The following is a 23,021-nucleotide window of genomic DNA, read 5'->3' as shown; positions in this document are numbered from 1 at the left end:
GTAAGAACAATAATGTATGATGATCAGCTGTGAATGACTGAGCTATTATCATCAATGCAAGGATCTAGGACAACCCCAAAGGACTTATGATGAAAAAGGTTATCCACTACCACAGAAGGAACTGATAAATTCTCAGTGCAGATTGAAGTGTCCCATTCTTCACTTTATTTCCTTCATTATTTTTCTTTAGTGTAAACATGATGAACTTGGAAATATGTATTATATAATAATATGTGTACAACCTATATCATATTACCTGCTGTCTTGGGGAAGAGGGAGGGCTGAGTTAGAGGGAGAGAACATGTATTGCAAAATGTAAAAAATGATTATTAAAATTGTATTGACTGGCAATTTGGAAAAAATAAAAATTTGAAAAATAAAGGGAGCTTCTAGGTGGCTCAGTGGATTGAGACTCAGGCCCAGATATAAGGGGGCAGGGTTCCTGGGTTCAAATCTAGGCTCCGAAACTTCCTAGCTGTGACCCTGAAAAAGTCACTTAACCCCCATTGCCTAGCCCTTACTGCTTTCTGTGTTGGAAACAATCATAGTATTGATTCTGAGATGGAAGGTAAGAGTATAAAAAAAATAAAAGAGAGCAATGAAATGTCACTATTATATGATTAAAATACATGTTTTTAGAATATTAAAAATTGTAAATTAAATGTTCATATATATGTTAAAAATGCTAATGAACATAATGATTTGATTCTTTGATTCTTTAGAAGCTAAAATCTCCTTAACAAGCAATGGAAAAAGAAAATGGCACCCAAAGAAGCAATTGCTCCAGATCCCAAGAATAAGTCATCTCAGTGACCTTATCATCAATTTCTTCTGAGTCTAGTCCTTCTAGACTCATAGAACTCTATGCTGGTGTGTTGATGAGTATTAAAAATATTGAATGAAATGCTATTCTGAATAGCTAAAATCAAGTAATCAGGATATTTCTATCACTATGAAATATACTTGAGAAAAGTACCTTTACAATTCAAGAAAAGGCTTGGACTTGAAGTTCTGAGTTACCAAGAATACTTTTATCTGGAAAAAATCAAGATAAGGTTGAAATATTTTAAGGACACCGTTGGTGTCAATTTTGTCATTATTAAGTCACTTATGTCCCACTCTATGTGACCACACTTGGGCTTTTCTTCCCAAAGATACTAGAGTGGTTTGCCAATTCCTTCTCCAGCTCAATTTACAGATAAGGAAACTGAGGCAGGCAGTGTTAAGTGACTTGTCCAGAGTCAAACAGCCAGTAGGTGTCTGAGGTAAGATTTGAATTCAGGTCTTCCTGACTCCAGACTTGGCATTCTATCCATTGTGCCATCTAGCTACCTATTGGTGTCAATAGGAAGATGAATATCTTTGCTCTGGTATATCCATCTCCACTCACAGACAAGCGTCAGTAATGATTTAAACTATTTTGTAGCCATTATTCAAATACTTGCATGTTACTTCAAATAACAAACTGGGTCCTAATAAGTCCAGATTGTGATATTACAGGATCCAGGAAGACAGAAATATTTAGGAATGGATCAGGATCAGAATATTTGAGATATAAATAATTTTCTAGGATATTGCAATTGTATATTGTTTAAGAAAAAAAGAAAACTAAGGTGTTCTGGCTAAACTATTGAATGCTTGCCTTTGTGCTCATATTTAACTGAAGGTACTCAAACAGAAGTGTAAGAAATGCCAAAATGTCTTAAACCTCAGTCATTTGGGTATTAGCATACATCAGACAAATATGAACAAACTTTTACAAATTTTTTCAACAACTTCATACTTACACAAGGATGCCTATGCAGATCCAAGAAATTCTTCTGTCCTGTCTGGAGAGTTTGAGAGTTGTTCTATGCCAAGAGAGTGATGGTTGCCAGAAACCAATTGCATTTACCAACAGAGCATTCAGTGACAGTCAATTTTGTCATCTCAGATACAAGACAGAGTTTTTCATTTTGAAGTAAACTCTCACCAAAAAACTTAAAAACTCTGTTTATGGAGAAAAATTCCAGGGTATACTGACACCGAACTCCTTGTGTTATACTTTGCTCCATGCCAAGGTCCATGTTACATATCAGAGAGATGCACTAGCATGAATTTGGCAAACACTATAGACCTGGCAAGACTGATGTGGTTATGGGTTATTTATCCTGAAGACATAGTCACTTGACCATGAAATGGTGGTGACATTTAAAGAAAGTGAAAGTTTTATGTGATACCAGGGCAACAGTCAAGGGGAATTATAACTGAGAGTTTAAAACTCCTACTGGACAGCTTACAACAGTTCCTGTCAACCTCATTTTATTGAATCAAACTTCTCTGCCTCAGTTTTGCGCATATAATGGGCAATGAGAGTAAATGTCTAATAAAAGTCTTAAGGAAATAATTCAAGCCAAGAAAGAAAAGTCATACTAAAATGTTTAGGTTCCAGTCATTTGAATGTACCTTATTGATGAAATAATCCAGAAGAAGTTCATAATGGATGCCATACTGGATTATGCCTGATCCTACACAGTATCAAAAAGCAGTTGGTGTGCTTCCCAGAGCCTATTGCTCAATATCATGAAAGCGCTATCTTTCATGATGCATTTGGGCATATATGTAAAGAGAGGACCCTGGAACTAATCAGAAACAGATTGCATTTGGCCTGAGATGGCCACAGATTTCACTACGGAGTATGGAATGGGCCCAATGTGTGAAGGAAAAGCACTGCCAAATTGTGCTATATTTTTGGAAAATATGAACACTAAGCAAAACTTTGGAACTTGTCTGCTTTGCCTTTGTATTTCTGAAGATGAGAGTAAGAACCTAAGTCTTTTGTTAGGGATGACTGATCATTTCAACAGGTAAATAGGAATAAGATTCAACAAGAATACCAATCTTAGAATGAAAAAGCATCTATTATTGCTTAAATATTGTGAGGGAACTATTATTAAAAGTATTGAAGTGACCATGAGAGCAAACTCCTCAAGAAAGTGTTATTTTGGTAGATAAAAAGCAGTCTAGAAATACACCTTACCATCCAAAAGGAGACCCATATCCTGAGCTTTCAAACATACATGAACATAAAAAGAACTCTGAGAACAAAATAAATATTTCTGGGGAATCCGTATGTGTGAATTCCAATAGGAAAGATACCAAAGGCATTATTACAACATACTTTCTTATGTTTAGACTTGAACCTTTCCTACCTATTTACTTTTGTTTCAGAAATCCCAAAGATGGAAATAATACAAATATTTATAACTGACATAGATCTCAGATTAGAGAAAAACTCTTAAAGAAGGCTGCACACTAGTCACAACTTTGCTTTAGAAAAGCTTTAAAAAAAATGACAACATGATGATGCCTATATTTGTTGCCATGATCTCTAATAAGAAGGAAGTTTCATTGATAACTTGGTTTTCAAGGTCACACAAACACAAAATAACAAATTTATGAGAAGTTAGCCCTAAAATTGGGACACTAATGCATCCTAATGGAATTGCGAATTGATCCAACAATTCTGGAAGGCAATTTGGAACTATGCCCAAAGGGTATTAAAAGAATGCCTGCCTTTTGATAACACAACTAGATTTGTACCCTAAAGAGATAATGAAAAATGTTTGTATAAAAATATTTATAACCATGCTCTTTTTGGTAGCAAAAAAACTGGAAACTGAGAGGGTGACCCCTGATCGGGGAATGTCTGAACAAATTGTAGTATGTGATAGTGATGGAATACTACTGGGCTGTAAGGAATGATAAACTGGAAGAACCTTCAGGAACTGATATACAGTGAAATGAGTAGAACCCAGAGAACATTCTACACAGAAAGTGAAATACTGTGGAACAATACAATGTAAAGGACTTTGCTAATACAAGACAATCCCAAGGGCTTTATGAGAAAGAACGCGATCCACACTGAGAGAAAAAACTAAGGGAGTAGAAATACAGAAGAAAAACTAATGACACCATTTGTTTATATGGCTATATTATTTGGGGGGTTGGTTTTAAAAGATTGCTCTATTTTGAAAATGAATACTATTTAGGTATAAGTGATGACATTTGTGTAACCCAGTGGAAGTGCTTATTGGATCCAGGAGAGGGGAGGGAAGAAGGGAAGAAAAGAAAATATGTAAAATGGAAAAAATATTTCAAAAAGTAAAAAGTAAAAAAAGTAAAATGACATTAGCCCATACAAAACTGTTGAAAAACCAGGCAACTAGCTTATTTTCAGACTAGCTTCAGAGAATGGGGTTGGCCTTGTAAAGATTTTTCAATGCAGCAATTTATTATACATGTCTGGACTTATAAGCAAATGAAGAGTAATAATGGACAGTTGCCTTGGACTGAACAAAAGAGCCAGCTCACCAGTTACATGTCTGTCTGAGCTACTTGATGGTTCTGAAAGGGATGTTTCCATTGAAAGAGAAAATGAGTAATATTGCCCATCAAATTTACATAGGCCTGAGGCCAGGGTTGTAGACTGAACTAACTCAGTCATTACCTAAATTGCCTTGAGTTTAGAATCCTCTGACAGAGCATCTAAACTTTCAGCCAGCCTGGCTCCTTTACAAGTTCAGGTGTAGAAAAGCAGAACCAAAACTGTTAAGCAAACAAGTAGATCAGCAGGTCACTAAAGAACTAGACCCATCTGATCTGAGGCCAGACTAAATTATAATTTATAGAAGAACCTGAAGAAACAAATTACAAGTATGTCTAGGTCTCAGTACTATCACATGTGATCATTGATGTGCTTGATAGTCATAGCATATTTCAATCATATTCCTGTTTTCTTATTTTCTGTTTTTTTTTTTTTTGCTCTTGTGCTTATAATGATAGACTAGCAATATTGGTTAGTGATGCACTATTTTGCTTTTGCTTTTTGTATATGTGAAATTTATAGTTACATTGGTCATTTTAGGTTTATTGTTATTATGATGAATAGCTTTGTATTTTTGTGTATTTTTTTTGCTTTTATTAGTACTATCTTGTGTACTGTAGATGTGTAGGTACACTTTAAATCACATTGTCCTACATGTAACTTAGATATCTATGCCTGAAATGCCCATTCTTACAAAGCTTTGTGCCTTACTATATTTATTATACATATTGTTAATGTGTGCTTGTTTTGAATTATGTCCTGAATAATTACCTTTGTTTATTTAAAACATTAATATTTATTTGATTTGTTTTTATTATATTTTGGTTTTCAATTACCTGTAGAAAAAGGATTCCATGCTTTGCATCTGCACACAACATGTTTCATAATCATGTTCATATAGTTACCGTGTTTGTTTTGGTAAGTATACTCCTAAGTATTTATACTGTCTATAGTTAATTTATTTTATTTTTTCTTCTGGCACAAACATTTCCTCACTTATAAAGTTACACATCTGCTGACTTTAAGCTCCACTGTTTTATATGGGATCATTTTCCAGAAACAATAAATGAACCAGGTTCTCAAATTTCCAAAGTTAATCATATTCATGTAGGTTTTTAGTGTTTTGTTTTGTTTTTTGTTATGCAGAGCACATCTGAAAATCAAAATGTCTGTATCTGTCCAAAAATTCACAAAGTCCATTTTCTTTTTTCACGTGAATTCATGTGAATCATTGCCATCATGATTTAAAGACATATTCTCAGACTTCATTAGTGAAGAATAACTCCTAATTTCATTTATTTTTTTCTTTTAATTCTTCTTTCTCTTTCCTCTTCATTTCTTATTTCTGGGATTTGTTTTCATTCTTTTCCTCTCAGGCTCAGCATTCTTTCTCTATTGCCAAGTCTGGCAACTGCTTCTTTTCTACTGTTAAAATTTTCACATCCTTTTGCCCATGAAATCCTCTTTCCCACATCCATGTCTGCTGTTTTCTTCAGGTTAGATTATGATGTATATACAACATTTACATTGTTCATCATGTAGCCTTGAATACTATTAGCCTTCACTAGGTGTAGCCAGCCCATTAACACATCCTTTGGAATATCTTCTATCCTTTCCCGGTTGTGTAATCGAAGGTACACATGGGCTGAAGACAGTTTGTCCACATGAAACCAAAAATCTTCTAGCCAGCCTTATTTTATTAGTTCTTATTTTTCATATTTATCTTTCCCCACATAAATGATGTAAACAGATGAATCAGCATGGATGGTGATATACTGGCGCTAGCAGTAACCAATCATCAGACTACGCTTGACGCCAAGACAAGGGCTCAGAAATTTGGAACTATGCCCAAAGAGCGATAAAAGAATGCCTGCCCTTTGATCCAGCCATACCATTGCTGGGTTTGTACCCCAAAGAGATCATAGATAAACAGACTTACACAAAAATATTTATAGCAGCGCTCTTTGTGGTGGCAAAAAACTGGAAAGCAAGGGTATGCCCTTCAATTGGGGAATGGCTGAACAAATTGTGGTATATGCTGGTGATGGAATACTATTGTGCTCAAAGGAATAATAAACTGGAAGAATTCCATGTGAACTGGAGAGAACTCCAGGAACTGATGCAGAGTGAAAGGAGCAGAGCCAGAAGAACTTTGTACACAGAGACTGATATATTATGGTAAAATCAAATGTAATGGACATCTGTACTAGCAGCAATGCAATGACCCAAGCCAATTCGGAGGGATTTATGGAAAGGAACACTACCCACATTCAGAGGAAGAACTGCAGGAGTAGAAAGACAGAAGAAAAACAACTGCATCAACACTTGGGTTGATGAGAACATGATTGGGGATGTAGACCTGAAAAGACCACACCCATGTAACTATCAATAATGTGTAAATAAGTCTTGACTGACCACACCAGTGGAAATGCGAATTAGTTGGGGGAGGGGTGAGTCCGGGGATGGGGTGGTGAAGGGGGTGAAGGGTANGTAATGGACTTCTGTACTAGCAGTAATTCAATGACCCAAAACAATTCTGAGGGATTTATGGAAAAGAACACTATCCACATTCAGAGGAAGAACTACAGGACGGGAAACACAAAAGAAAAACAACTGCTAGAATAGTTGGGTTGATGAGGACATGATTGGGGATGTAGACCCAAAAAGACCACACCAAATCTAATGTAATGGACTTCTGTACTAGCAGCAATGCAATGACCCAAGACAATTCAGAGGGATTTATGGAAAGGAACACTATCCACATTCAGAGGAAGAACTGCAGGAGTAGAAACACAGAAGAAAAACAACTGTGTGGACACTTGGGTTGATGAGAACATGATTGGGGATGTAGACCTGAAAAGACCACACCCATATAACTATCAATAATGTGTAAATAAGTCTTGACTGACCACACCAGTGGAAATGCGAATTAGCCACGACAGGGAGAGAGGGTGAGTCGGGGATGGGGGGGGGGGGGGATGAAGGGGGTGAAGGGTAAAGTAAAAACATGACATGTAACCAGGGAGATTTTTTCTAAAAATAAAAAATTATTAAAAAAAAAAAAAAGACAAGGGCTCAGAGCTTCAATCTGGGAAGCAGAACTGAATCTATACTTTTTTTAAATGCAATTCCCTTTTCTATTTCTTGCTTCTCAATTTTCTAGATAGTAAATAGAAATGCTAATGATTTATTTTACTTTATTTTGTATCTTGCAACTTTGCTAAAATTGTTAATTTTCTCTATTAGTTTTTTTGATTGATTCTCTGTGGTTCTGGTATGCATACTATCTTATCATCTGAAAAGGATAACAGTTTTGTTTCCTCAGAGTCTATTCTAATCCCTTCAACTTCTTTTTTTCCTCTTATTGGTATAACCAGAAGTTCTAGTATAATATTAAATAGTAATGTAATAATGGACATCCTTGTATCAATCCTGATCTCACTGCTGATGGTTTTAGATAGTTTCCCTTTATCACTTTAAGGAAGGTTCCTTTTATTACAATGCTTTCTAAGAATTTTATAAGGAATAGGTGTTATATTTTGTCAAAAACCTTTTCTGAATCTATTGAAATAATTATATAGTTTCTGTTAGTTTTATCATTTATATGATTAATTTTGCTGAGAGTTTTCTTAATATTGAACCAACCTTGAAGTCACAGTATAAAAGTCACCAAGTCGTGGTGAATGATCCTTGTGATATAATGTTCTATTCTCTTTGTTATCTTTTTATTTTAAACTTTTGGATCAATTTTCATTAGAGAGATTGGTCTATAGCAGTGGTTCCCAAACTTTTTTGGTCTACTGCCCCCTTTCCAGAAAAAAATATTACTTAGCACCCCCTGGAAATTATGAAACTATTTATTGAACTCAGAATAGAATATAAGACAAAAAAAGTGTGGTTATCACCACCCCGACTAGATCGCTACAGCACCCACCAGGGGGCAGTAGCGCCCACTTTGGGAATCACTGGTCTATAGTTTTTTTTTCTCTGTTTTAGCTCTTCCTATTTTAGGTATCAGTACCAAAGTTGAGTCATAAAAGGAATTAGAAGAATTTGTTCTTCCCCTATTTTACCAAATACTTTTTATAGTTTGGGAGTTAATTATTCTTTGAAAGTTTGGTAGAATTCACTTCTGAATCCATGTGGCTCTGTGGCCTTTTTCCTAGGGAAATCTTTGATGATTTGTTAAAATTTTTTTTCTGTGATGGGCTTATTTAAGTATTTTGTTTCTTCTTTTATTATTTGTAGGAAGTCTATACTTTTGAAAATATTTGTCTATTTCACTTAATTTATTGGCATATAATTGGGCAAAATTTATTGGCATATAATTGGGCAAAATAACTTCCAATACCTTCCAAAATTTTTTAAATTTTTTTCTAAATTTATGGTAAGTTCACCATTTTCATTTTTGTTACCGTAATTTGGTTTTATTCTGAGCTCTTTTTAAATCAAATTAACCAATGTTTTATATATTTAATTTATTTTTCATAAAACCATCTCCTTGTCTTAATTATTGTTTCATTGACCTTTTTACTTTCAATTCTATTTCTCTTTCCTTTGATTTTCAGAATTTCCAATTTGTTGTTTAATTTGGAGATTTTAAATTTGTTCTTTTTCTAATTTTTTAGTTGCATGCCCATTTATTGATCTATTCTTTCTCTCTTTTATTTGTGTGAGTATTTAGAGATATAAATTGTAGCCTAAATTGGGCTACATGCAATCAATTTTGGCATATTGGCTCCTTATTGTCATTCTCCTTCATGAAATCGTTGATGGGTTTTTTTTTTTTTACAATTTGTTCTTCGATCCATTCATTCTTTGGGATAAGATTATATTTTATTTCTGATTACTTTTTATTCTTTCTGCTTCTCTTTGTTAAATATAACCTTAATGCATTCTTGTCTGAAAATTTTATAGTTCTGCTTTTTCATATTTGGTTGTGAGGTTTTTGAGCTATTACATGGTCAATTTTTATGAAGGTGTCATATACTGCTGAGAAAAGGTATATTCCTTTCTATTCCCATTCAGTTTTCTCAAGAAGTCCATCATATTTAACTTTTCCAAAGTTTTATTTCCTTAACTTCTTTCTTAATTATTTTTTTGTTGGATTTATCTACATCTGAGGGGGAAGGTTGAGATCTCCCTCTAGTAAAATTTTACTGTCTATTTTCTCCTATTACTACTGTAACTTCCTGAAATATAATGTGCAAGTTTTGTTTTGTTTTGTTTTGTTTCTCATAAGTTTCAGGTATGCCTCACCACACTCTTATATAGCATTTCAAATTTACTTTGGCATATTTTCCAAGAGAGTACAAAATTTCTAAACTTAAGGAAGAATGTAACCCTGAACTCCTTGCTCAAATAGTGTTGCTATAGAGATGGGAGACTCAAAAAGACACAGTTATAGTTCGTCAACTTAATGATATCTTAGAACTTGGTTTTGGAGGCTCCTGGAAACAGGAAGCTAGAAGAATAAAGCTAGCTGTCCATTTTTTACTATGTCAAATGAAATACTACTAGTATAGTCAAGTCAAACCTGTCTTCTCAATGTTGGTTCTGCTTAATCCCCTTCTCTGGGATTCTATCAAGATATTGCAAGAGGTTGTCAAGATTGGGAACTGATAGAAGACTTACCACCAGCTCCAGCCTATATTTTGCTCTGTTAGAAGAGGAAGTGACAAGTAGAGACAAAGATGAAATTTATAGCTTTGTTTTTAAACTATTCTGTAGCCAAAGTGGTCAGTCCTTATTTAAATAATTCACCTTACTATCAGGTCCCACTTCTCTTTTCTCTTGAATTATTATTGAATATCCTGGTCTGATTATAAATGAATAAAATATATCACTGGTTAAATCTTAGTCTATAGCAGTGGTTCCCAAACTTTTTTGGCTTACCGCCCCCTTTCCAGAAAAAATATTACTTAGCGCCCCCTGTCACATACTATCACCACTCCCTTACAGCTATTCACCACCCCCAAATGCATCTGTGGCCATCACCGCCTCCCTGGATTGCTGCAGCACCCACCAGGGGGCGGTGGCACCCACTTTGGAATCACCGGTCTATAGTGTTTAATACTTATGTGAATAGATAATAGGAAAATGTTTTAGTCCTTTTAGAGAAAGAGGTAACACATGTTTGCTTTAGTATGCAAAGGAGGAAAGGGATTGGAAGGGGGGAAGGAGAAGTCCAGCATGCAAGAGACATATAGTAATATAATGCTCCTGAGCATATATGTTTCCTTAAACAGGAAAGCCTATAAATAGTGTGCTGCAATTGTATGCATTCCTCTAGATCCAACTAATATAAGGATTTGATACAATCCTGAATTGAGCAAAGGAATAGCCACTCAACAAAATACAGAACAGGGCTTCTCGCACATCCTTCATAACAGTATAGTAAAAAACAATCTACCTTCAAGGAATTTAAATTCTATTGGAGAGAAATAAAATGTACATAGAAAACTCAATACAAAATCTATACAAAACAATTTCTTAGGTCTGAATGCTAGCAACTAGAGTGAGGAGAATGGATTTTCACTGGGAGTAATCAGTAATTAAAAATAAATTAAAAATTTCTGGAGTCCTCTGATTCAGATGTGATGCTCTCTCTCTCTCTTTTAAAACCCTTGCCTTCTGTCTTAGAATCAATACTGTGTATTGGTTACAAGGCAGAAGAGCAGTAACGGTTAGGCAATGGGAATTAAGTGACTTGCCCAGGGTCACACAGCTAGGAAGTGTCTAAGACCAGATTTGAACCCAGGACATCCTGTCTCTAGGCCTGGCTCTCAATCCACTGAGCTACCCAGCTGCACCCTTGTTATAAATATTTTTGAACAAACAGGTCTTTTTCCTTTTTAAAAAATATTTTTGGGATATAGACCCTTGCAATGGTATTGCTAGATTAAAGGGCATGCACAGTTTTAAAGCCCTTTGTACATAGTTACAAATTGCTCTCCTGAGTGGTTGAATCAGTTTTACAACTGCACCATTTAGTGCATTAGCGACCCAGTTTTCCAACACACACTGCAGCATTTATAATTTTCTTTTTCTATCATAATAGCCAGTCTAATAGGTGTAAGGTGGTACTTCAGAGTTATTTAATTTGAATTTCACTAATCAAGAGTGATTCAGAGCATTTTTTCATATGATTATTGATAGCTTTGATCTGTTCATCTAAAAAATGCTTATTCATATTATTTGACCATTTATCAATTGGGGAATGATTTGTATTACTATATATTTGACTGAGTTCTCTATAGAAATAAGGTGATAGGGTGGGTTTTTAAAAATGTGTATCCATACTATATCAAATAAAACCACATACATACATACATACACATACCTCATCAAATCTAACAATGATGACTTTATTTCTAGATTATCCTATTTCTGACCATTAACTTAGACTCCTAAGTTTTTGTCACGTCATTCTCACTGGGGAGTCTATCCACCCCATTAATAACTTCTAAATACCAGTTCTTTACAAAGTGAGTATACATTATGACTATGATATTTATGTAGTGCATTAAAAGACCACATAACTTCACCACATTCAGCAATGCCAAATAGCACAATCTATCCAGCACCATTCTTATTATTGACCAATAAATAGATTAATGATTGGGGGATGGAAGGGATGATCGTTTGCTGATCTTCAACTTCAGCCATCTACGACTTTCAAAAGCAGTCCATTTTTTTCCTACCCCAGAAATGAACTTTAGAATGCCTTTGACCCATATGTATTTATTCCAGTACCAGTGAGTTAGCCCTGTGATATTTAGGGAATGTGGGCAATACCTATATTATTAGCTTTCATCAGTACTTAAGATGACATGCACTGGACCATAACATGGTCAAAGACATCATAGTGTGGATTCAAATCTATTGATTTCCAAAGGGTTATACTGGGTATCCCCAAAGTCTAAATGTAGTTTTAAGCTAATAAATTTTAATAGCTTTATAGCTTAACACTGCATTTAGATTTTGGGGAAATTATATATATTAAGATTTTATTTTATCCTCTGTCTTTAAGTGTTCTGAATGTCACCATAAGCTTTGTGCAAATGATATCTGGACTAAGAACATTAAAGATTCAACAAGCAATTCAATTCAACAAACATTTATTAAGCCTCAATTGTATTATGTCAATTTGCAAGGTGCAGATGACAGATGGATTAATATATGGGAAAAAACATTTTCTCAGAAATAAAACAATTAACATCTATGAATTGAGCAACTATTTCAAAAAAGACACTATGCTAAATGTTAAGAATAGAAAAATATAAAAGATAAAAGCATTGTTCTCATTAAACTTACAGTTCATTTAGGAAGATATACTTGTTTGTTCACCTCTTGTATCCCACAGGAAAGTGTAAGCTCATTGAAGACATAGACTTTTTTACTTATTACTTTCTAAGTGTTTTCCCATAGATTATATGTTAATATAATTTTTAATAATTGTTTTCTGACATTTTGTGATCTATTTTATCTACCGCCTTCTCATTCCTTGCCCTTCCCCAAAATGGCAGGAAAATATGCTATCAGTTGTACATGTGTTATTTTTGATACATTTTACCATGTTTGTCATGTTGTAAAAAACACATATCCCTTACACTAGAGAAAAATTAATGTAATAAATGAAGTGAAGAACAGTATGCTGCAAATCTGCATTCAGATTTCGATGGTTCCTTTTATGGCAGGGGACAGTCGATGGTTCCTTTTATGGCAGTTGACAGCCTTTTCCATGAGTAGAGTTTTGTTTGTTTAGACATGTTCTCCCCAGTGTCTAGCATCATGCATTGGAATTGGTAGGCACTAAATGGATGATTATTGATTAGATCAAATTGGACATATTCATAAAAAGGTATATAACAATATATAAGACATTATGTGACAATGTGAGAAAAGAATAATTCCTACAAAAATTACAATAAAATCTCATAGAGGAGAACAGAAAAATGAAAGAATATTCTGTGTTGGGGTGGTCACACAACATATTTTAGAAGAAAAGATATATGAGCTAGATCTTGATGGATGAAAGAGCCAGAAAGGTATATAGTGAAGGCATAGGGTAGTGTAGAGGAAAAATATGAGATGTAGAATCAAAGGACTTATATTCAAACCTGGTTTTGCTGTTTACTACCAGAATGACATTTTGTTTCTCTGGACTCAATTTCCTCATATGTAAAATGAGGTGATTGTAGTAGATAATTTTTAAGGTGTCTTCCAGTTCCAATTCTATGATTTTGATAGGCAAAGAGGAAAGGGTAGTATATTCAAAGAAGAACACAAGGAAAGTAAAAAGGGAAATGTCAGGAATAAACTATTAGTAAAGTTGGGGCTGAAAACCAGCTCTTTGAGTTTAGGGACTATTTTACTTTTGTGTTTGTATTTCCAGCACCTATCACGGTGCCTGGCTTTTAATAGGTACCTGATACATACTTAGTGAACTGGGTAGCCAATTGTGTGTTGTATGTCAAGGTATATCTGTAGTGAACAAAGAATGGCTGCAAAGGGTAGGTAGGGTATGTGGCATAGGACTAGACACAAGGCATGAAGGGGAACTGAATCCAGGACATAGGAAAACTAATGAGCTGCTGCTATATGTTCACTGGGCTTGATGAAAATGATTCTTAAAGGAAGCATAGGGGGTCTGAGTGTTCTTTTATCTTGCCTTCTGCAATATTTCTACTCCCTTTGCCTTTATTTTCTTTCTGTCCTCTTTTTTTGACTGCAAAGACGTGACAAAGGGAAAGATTTAGATATAAATATGAAGCCCCTTGTTGTTCTGCATTGGGGAGGTACAGGATTTGACAGTCATTACCCTGCAAACAGCTTCAGCTCACTGCAGATTTCCTCTCTTCTCTGCCCATTTCTAGCGACAGAGCCATCATGAAGAAGGATGTTCAAAGACATCACATCTATAACCTTTGCCAAAGGCACATACAATCTTTGGAAGGAAGACTTTTATTTTTCCTGTCACCTTTAATGCTGGGTATACCAGCTGAAAGCTGAATTCCAAGTATAAGGTCACTGCACAGAAGGTTCCTAAAGACATAGAGCTTGAAAAGAAATCTTTTCTGAATGTCACTTTCATTCCTGCTCACATTTTAGTGATATGGCCCCCGGATGCATTAATTGCCCTTCCTGTTGGCCACCAAAAAAAAATTACATTATTTGCAAACATCCCCTTTGGGGCATTCATGCCTGAAACTATCCTAATATGAGTTAGAAACAATTAATTGACAGAAGGAATCGGAAGACATACAAAGCAGATACTGTAGTTACAAGTAGTACAAGTGGCCACTTTTCTGGCTGAACAAGCCTTGTCTTTTAGTTCTACTAGAATTCTCCCAGAACCATCCAATGTGATCAAAGGAATATGGAACAAAGGAAGAGAGATTTGACTTATCCTAGTGCATTAAGAGTTAGACAGTGATATCTATAGTCTCTCCTATTGCTACTTTTAACATTGGTATCAGTAGTTGTGACCTAAATGCTTATTCATTTTTCCTTCAGGTTGGATGATCAGACTACAATTCTATATTAGACTCAGCAGAGGTGGTATTCTGTAGTAGAAAGATATGGAATTATGGCATCGGAGTTCATTGCCTACTTTTGCTCATTGCTACTCAAAATGTTCTTTGGACATCATTAAATCTTTCTGTATTTCAGTGACTTCTGTCAAATGGGGTTTCGCAAGATGACCTCTAAAGTACCTTCTAGCTCTAAATCGATGGCAGTGTATCACCATTTTAGGGCAGGTTAACCCCTTTAGGAGCAGCTATTCTAGAGTCAAAGAAATATTCAAATTTAAAGTGGAAAAGTTGGGCCCAAATTCTAGTTTTGTTGCTACTTCTTTTATATGTGACCTTTGGCAAGTGATTTAACCACTTTAAGTTTCAGTCTCTCCATATGCAAAATATGAGTAATACAACTTATATATCAAACCTCCTAAGGCTGCCATGAAGATCAAAATTTTAGAAATTCAAAAGCAATAGCTTGAGATATGAGCTAGTATGTGAGTATTAATCCATTTAATTACAGAGGATTATAGGCAAAGAAGTGAGAGGTGTCTATTCTATTACTACACTAATTGCCTACAATAAATTTCCAGTGACATATTTTATTTTCTCAATCCACAATAAATATATTCACCAATTCTATGAAGCCTGGAATTCAACAAATCAATAAGCATTTTTCTAATTAGCTGCTATATTCCAGGCATTGTGCTAAGCATCAGAAATACAAAAACTATTTTTAAAAATGCCCTGATCTCAAGGAGCTTTATATTATATTAGAGAAAACAAAATGTTCATATAAAAGTATATACAGAATAAATGTATATGTAACATGTAAAATAAATACATAATTAGTAAAAATTAACATTAATTAATCAGAAATTACTACTAATTAGTAGGAAGATTATTAGAAGGAATTTAATTAATATTAAATCAATAGAAAAAAATTAGGAATTTGGGAATCAGGTAGGGTTTCCTGCAGAAGATGATTCTTGAGTTAACTGTTGAAGGAAGGGAAGAATACTATGGCATCATTGTGAAAAGGAAGTGCATTCTAGAAATGGAGCATCCAAAGTGCAGAGGGTATGGTATGCTAAGAACAAAGAGGAGTGAACTTAAGAGTATGGATAGGGGAGTAATGATAATAAGACCAGAATGACAGGTCAGGGTCAAGTTGAGAAAGGCTTTAAAAGAAAAACCAGATCTTATATTTGATTTTAGAGCAAGAGAGATGGTGAGATCTACATTTTTTGTGAAGTTATTTTAGTAACCATGGAAGGTGGATTGAAATAAAGAGATATTTGAGGCACAGAGGTAAATAAAAGGTCATTGCAACAGTCTAAATTAGGCATAATGAGGGTCTGAACAAACATGATGACAATGTGAGTAGAGAGAAGGAACCAGATTCAAAAGATTTTATCAGAGCTGGTTTGCATTTCAGCTTGGGCTAATATGTATCCCATTGCTAGACTTGTTTCTCTATTAGAAAAGTATTCTTTAAAAAGTTCTTTGCCCAGAAGTCCTAGGCTCAAATCCAGCCTCAGACACTTCCCAGCTGTGTGACCCTGGGCAAGTCACTTGACCCCCATTGCCCACCCTTACCAGTCTTCCACCTAGGAGCCAATACACAGAAGTTAAGGGTTTAAAAAAATTTTTTTGCTATCTTTTTGTTTTATTTTTTCTTTGTTATCTTTACTAACAAACCCTTGACCCTTTTTGTCTCTTCTATAGTAGATCATTAAAAGAACCTGAGGACCCTGTGAGCACACCTGAGCTGAACTAATAGTCTATTCCACCAACCCCTTGAAACTGAGTTACTTCAGAAAGCCAGTGGTGATTTCTGAAAGCCTCAATAACTTAGAATTATCTATTCCAAACCTATAGAAGATGGCTATCTAGCATCATGGTCCTTAGCAGAGACATTATAAAGAATTATTTTACTCCCAAAGAAAGTACCACAAACTATTCTCATTGGTAAGAATTATGGAGTGTTCCCTTATTGGAAGTGGAATAGGGATGGGAAATTGTCCCATGGGAAAGAAAATCTGAGAAGCTAAAAATTAGCCTTCTTACATCCTCACTCCAGTCTACCACCCAGATGAAAAAAAGAAAAAGAAAACCCATTATAAACATATATAGTATTTACAGCTTTTTTTGAGGTGACAGAATAGGAATCTGAGTGAGAGCTCATAAATTGGAGAATGGATGAGCAAGTTATAGTACATAAATGTGATGGAATATTATTGTACTGAACTCTTAGTATAATAACCATTCACAAAACTAAATGATGATTCAGCTCCTTTTACATAACTGAAGAACTCAGAATGCACAATGAGACAAATAATTTTTGAACAATGTAGAAATTTATTTTGACTATATATAATGGCAATGGGTTTGGGTTTGCAAATATTCTTTCTATTTCTACTTTCCCCTCTGGTTCTAAGGGATCCAGACAGTTTTCTTTCCAGATTTCTTTAAATTTGGTGCCCAAGTTTGTTTGTTTTTTTCCTTTCCTTTTTTTTCCCCTTTGGTCATAGCATTCTGATGGTTGAATGATTCGTACTTTTTTTCTTGCATAATATATTTTCAAGGTCCCTTATTTTTACTATGAAATAACTTATATTTAATTCTATTTTTCAGTCTTTTGGCTTTGTTTTAACATTTCCTGTTGCCTCATAGAGTTGCTGTTATTTAGTTCATTCTAATTTTCTGAGAGTTTGAGCTTGGGCAAGGTTTTTAATCTTTTCTACAATGAATAATTCCCCATGCAATTCTTTCATAGTTCTCTTTTCTTCACTTTTCCCCTCATACATCACATTCCATTAATAAAAACATTTTAATTTTTTAAAACCTCTTGCTCTTGTTTCATCCCTTCTAGAAATTTTTGCACAGTTTGGGACAGTGCTGTGATTTTCTCTGAGATAATGCTTGTAAATATTTTAAAGTCATCCTCTTCTCCATTTTTGTCGTTATTGTTCCTGCAATCGTAACAGTTCCTTATGGTGCTTTTTTTTTATTTGATCCTTCTTCTAACCTACTACCTGGACATTAATCACCTATTATATGCCAGGCACTATGCTAACCACTGGAAATACAAAGAAAGCCAAAAATATTCCCAAACCTCGAGAAACTCACAGTGTAAGGGAGTCTTTGTGAAAAAAGTACTTTATAAATCTTTATACAAAAAAAGGAATTTGGATTAGATGGCCTCCAAAATCCCTTCCAGCTTTGAACCCATAGTTCTATGATCTGGATCAAAATCTTTGAAGCTATGATCTTGTTTTGATTCTTACCTCTGTAGTACATTTGGAGTTGAAGGACTTGGATTCAAATGCTGGTTCTATTATGATTCTCGTGACACGGATGAGTAATTAATCTTTAAAAAATTTCTAAAATTTAGAATTTTAATTAATTAATTAATTGGATTTAATTAATTAATCCATGGGTACATAATTCATTATTCCCACCCCCCCACACACACTTTCCTTTCCCCTCCCAGAGCTGACAAGCAATTCTACTGGCTCAATTCACAACTCCACCAGTAGTGTATTAGTGTCCCAATTTTGCCCCATCTCCTCTTGCATTTATTATTTTGCTTTATTGTCATATTGGCCAATCTTCTAGATATGAGGTGGTACCTCAGAGTTGTTTTGATTTGCATTTCTGTAATTATGAGAGATTTAGAACACTTTCATGTGCTTATTAATAGTTTTGATTTCTTTGTGTGAAAACTGCCTATTCATGTCTCTTGCCCATTTATCAATTGGGGAATGGCTTAATTTTTTTTGTACCAGTGACAACCTTCATGGACCTCATTTTGAGAAAGTTAATTCCCTTCTCTGTGCCTTGTAATAATTAAAAATGATCAAGGCTGATATTAAGAGGAAAAGTAATATTTTAATTACCATGGCCATGTTGGTAAAATATATAAGACCATGCCTGGCTGAGAGCTATTTCAAAACCCCACCATTTAGCTTCCACCCACCTGGCTGCCTCGTATGAAAGAGAGTGAGCCAAGCCTCATCTTTCCATTTAAGTCACGCTCTACGTTGGTTGATGTCATCATGTCCAAAACCAGAAACCCATTGGATCACAGAAAATGTAGTCTCAAAGTCCCCCACATGTCCACAGGAAGTTTGTCATATATCTACATATCTTAAGGCTCAAATGAACCCCAAATACCTCTAAATGGAAGCCCCTAAAATTCCAGATAACACAGCCTCAATCCTCTCGATTGTAAAATGAAAGTATTGGTCTAAGTAGTTTCTTATGTTGCTTCCAACTCTTAATCAATGATGTAATGATTGATTTTTCCTCCTATGAAATGAAGACAGTTGAGTGATTTCTTAGTTTCTTTTTAATATCTATTCTCCTAGGATTCTTTGAGAGTCTTACCTTCATGTTGTTCAAAGAGGACCTTGACTTAGTCATACAGTTCTCTTTGTAAACACCACTTTAGAATCACTTCAGGTTTTGTTTTTTTTGTTGTTGTTGTTTTTGTTGTTTTTTTTTTAACAATCCTGCCTTCCAGTCCTGTGCCTTATTGAGGATGCCTCATGCCTCAGCAGTAAAAGCCAAAATCTCCATGCCTTGTAATACCATTTCACATCTCTCTTTACTTCACCCAAAGCCCAAAAGGCTAATTGTTCATGCTCGATTTATTTGTGTTCCTTCAATGCATACACAGGAACAGCGTGGACAGTCAAAAGGAAAAGCAGAGTGTAAAAATCATTCCAATTAGCAGCTGGCAGTTATAGTAATTGAGGAAATAGCTTTAAGGTTAAGGTATTGTTTCATTTTGATCATATTATATATGTTCTGAAATGCTCTGATATTTAAACCGCCACCAAGATGTACAGAGGTAATAATACATGCTTAATAACATTTCACACAACACCAAGGATTTGAAAATACATTTCAAAATATACATTTCTCATCTTTGCTCTGAATTATTCAACACAAAGGAATTCTGGTATCAGCAACAGAATCCTAGTTTGGGCCCAAAAGATATTTTCCTATCAGTGACAGCTGATAGAATAAATCTGTCCCATTGTTCTTTGTCTCTTCTCTCCTTCCTAATTCTAACTTAAGCAAAACCATTTTAATGTCAGCTCTCCTCTCCTGAAATCCAGAAAACAGTGTCTGCTGAACCTCTCAGCCAATGTTTAAAATGGAATAACACAAAGCTGGACCTGGGCACCCAAAGGTGAGAGAATAGAAAAGGTGGTTTGGCACAAGAAAGGAAACATGTTTCTGCAGCTGCCTGCTCTGCTCCCCCAAACCACAATCATTAGCTGATAGGGGCCAGCTGTCTAGGCAGCATTCAATAGGCCATTCCAAAGTCATTCCAGGGAGACCATTTTACCCTAAACAGAAAGGATACCCCATCACCTATTCCACTAGAACACATACAGGACTCAATAAACAAGTCAGCAACTAAGGCTCCTACTATGTGTCTGTTACTGTTCTAAACAGTAGAGATAGAAAGAAAGGCAAACTGCCTTTAAGGAACTCATAATCAAATAGCAGAGATAGCATGAAAAGGGCTTTAGGCAAAAAAAGAGACATACTGGTAAATGGAAGATAATCTTTGAAGGAAGGCCACAGCTGGAAGAGGATCAAGAGTCTTCTTGTAGAAGGTGGAATTTAAGCAGAAACTTAAAAGAATTCAGGGAAATCAGGGAGAGAAGGTGAGGAAGGAAAGCATTTCAGATAAGGGGAATAGCCAGTAAAAAGACACAGAGATGGAAAACAGGAGAAGCAAAGTGTCTCATGTTGCCCTAGCATTGCATATGTGAAGGGGAGGAGGGGAGAAATGTGTAAGAGGGCTGGAAAGATCAAAAAAAGAATGAAATGATAGCATGTTATCAGTTTTATACCAGTCTTCCTAGGTATTCTTGACCTCATATTGTCAAAGGATTGTCCTTATCTGTAAGTTTATACCAGAGTAGAAGAGAAGAAGAGCTAGATTCTGAGTCAGACAGCCCATATTGGAACCTTGGCTCTACCAACTTACCTGTGAGACCCTGTTATAGGTATTTAACCTCTATGCATTGTAATTCCTTTATCTAGAAAATGAGGAGGTGAGGAGACTGGACTAAATGGCCTCTAAGATCCCTTCCAGGTATAAATCTATGATTTTGTGATCAATCTCTTCTCTCTGTCTCTCTCTCTGTCTCTCTCTCTGTCTCTCTCTCTCTCACACACACACACACACACACACACACACACACACACACACACACACACTGTGATCTTGAAATTTGAGATCCCTGATCACACTTTCTGTCCACCTCATTACACAAGAGGAATCATGGGAAGTGTAGTTTTGAAAGAGCCCTAAATGTCCACAGAAAGTTTAGATCAGGGACCTCAAATTTCCAATATCACATTCCCCCCTGAAGAACGGAGGGAGACTGGTCTCCCCGAAAGCTCTTGTAAACATAACTAACTTTAAATGACAGAAATTTGGAGATAAGAAGAAAAGAGGACAAAAACAATAATCCAATGATTGCTAGACACATTGACAAAAAGCCAATTAGGGGCAGTCCCCTTCTGCATAAGAGTGTACGTTCAAAACAAATGCATTCGAGTCCCCATAGTTCAATCAACTGCACCCCAAAGTTCATTTTGGATCTTCTTGATGCAGTGTAGGTTCTTCAGGCATCTTCATGGTGTCTTCTCCAAACAGGTTCGTTGTCTGGATTCTGGGGAGATGGCAAATTTTTTATCCTGAAATTACTCTCAAAGAATTCAAACTTTACATTATAGATTATAAAACATACATTCCCTTCTGAGGAGAACTATACAACACACACACACACACATGTGTGTGTGTGTATATATATATATATACACACACAGACACACTTCCACATATGGTAAGTAAAACCTCCCTAGCCTAACATTTATACCCCACCAATGCCTATACCGGTCTTTTTTTTTTTTAATGAAAAGAATTTTATCAGGAAAAGAGGTAAAAAAAATGTCTTTTCATGTTCTTGCAAAGCAATAAGAAAACCAGGAAAATCACCTATTTAAAAAGTAAGTAGGACGTAATGAGGTTGCCTTAATGGCAACACAATACTAATAATTAAATGAAACCTAAACGTTATTTATGCAAACAAGAATTAAGGAAAATCCAGTATAGTGTTGGTCCAAGGCTTTATAAAAGTAGTTGATATTTCTAGTGTGCTTCAAGATTGTGAGTCTTACTGCTCCAAAACACCAAACTTCCTCTTCCCCTCCAGCCAAGAGTTCACTAGCTGTGAAAACATAAACATTCATTAGTATTTTATTGTAAATCTCCCTCCCTCTCCATCCCCACCCCCAACACCTACATCTTTGGGAGGCTCAAGTGTACAACAATAAATGTTTTGGGGGAAACTCCAGAGGCCATATTTGAGATTTCATGGCTATTATTGGTTTATAGAAATTTGGGGAGAGAAGAAAGAAGGTGGAGGATAAAGAGGAAAAGAATTCAAATGTTTGAGAGAGGGGCACATGAAAATCATGCCAGTACTAATGGCATGTCTCCCTGGCACCTATAACTCCTGTTTTGTGAAGCTCAGATATAGAGTTCTCTCATTTGAATATTACCAAAATTCTGTGAGTTAGGGACTTCAGGTATCTTTATCTCTATTTTATAGTTGAAGGAAGCTAACCTCAGACAGCGACTTCCCCAAGGTCACACAGTTAGCTAGTGATAGTTGAGGTAGATCACATTCAGGTCTCTAATGGCTTTCAATCTAGCCCACAAATCCTTTTTTTTCTTGGGTTCTCCCTGCTTAGAACCCCTTCCAGTCTCTTACTTATGAAAGAATCTTACTCATTTAATTTGGTCCATGGAAAACAACCATCTTAATGACTATTAATGAAAATATCCCTCAAAGGTAGCCAAATTCTTATTAATCGCAATGAATAATCTTAAAGAATAAGCAAAACAATAAAAAAATTCTTTCTGTAGAAATGTAGGGACTATGAGTTCATAATGTTAGATACTGTCACATATCGGCACTGTGCTCATTTTTTTAAAATTGTTTTTCCAGGGTTTTTTTTTTTTTTTGTACTTAGTTATTTGTTCAATGAATGTGTCTGTTTCTATGCCTATAAATATGCATGTGTTTTAGGATGGG

The 23,021-nt window shown here is 35.3% G+C and overlaps 1 pseudogene; it reads right to left on the bottom strand.

Moving 5' to 3' along the window:
• Positions 1 to 3,969: 3,969 nt before the first annotated feature.
• The window catches only part of LOC123234250, a 92,242-nt pseudogene continuing 73,190 nt past the window's right edge, over positions 3,970 to 23,021 (bottom strand).

Source organism: Gracilinanus agilis, chromosome 2 (genome assembly GCF_016433145.1).
Source record: "Gracilinanus agilis isolate LMUSP501 chromosome 2, AgileGrace, whole genome shotgun sequence".
NCBI classification, from domain to species: Eukaryota; Metazoa; Chordata; class Mammalia; order Didelphimorphia; family Didelphidae; genus Gracilinanus; species Gracilinanus agilis.
Note: the sequence above shows the minus strand (reverse complement) of the source record. Positions and strands in the feature narration are given on the sequence as shown.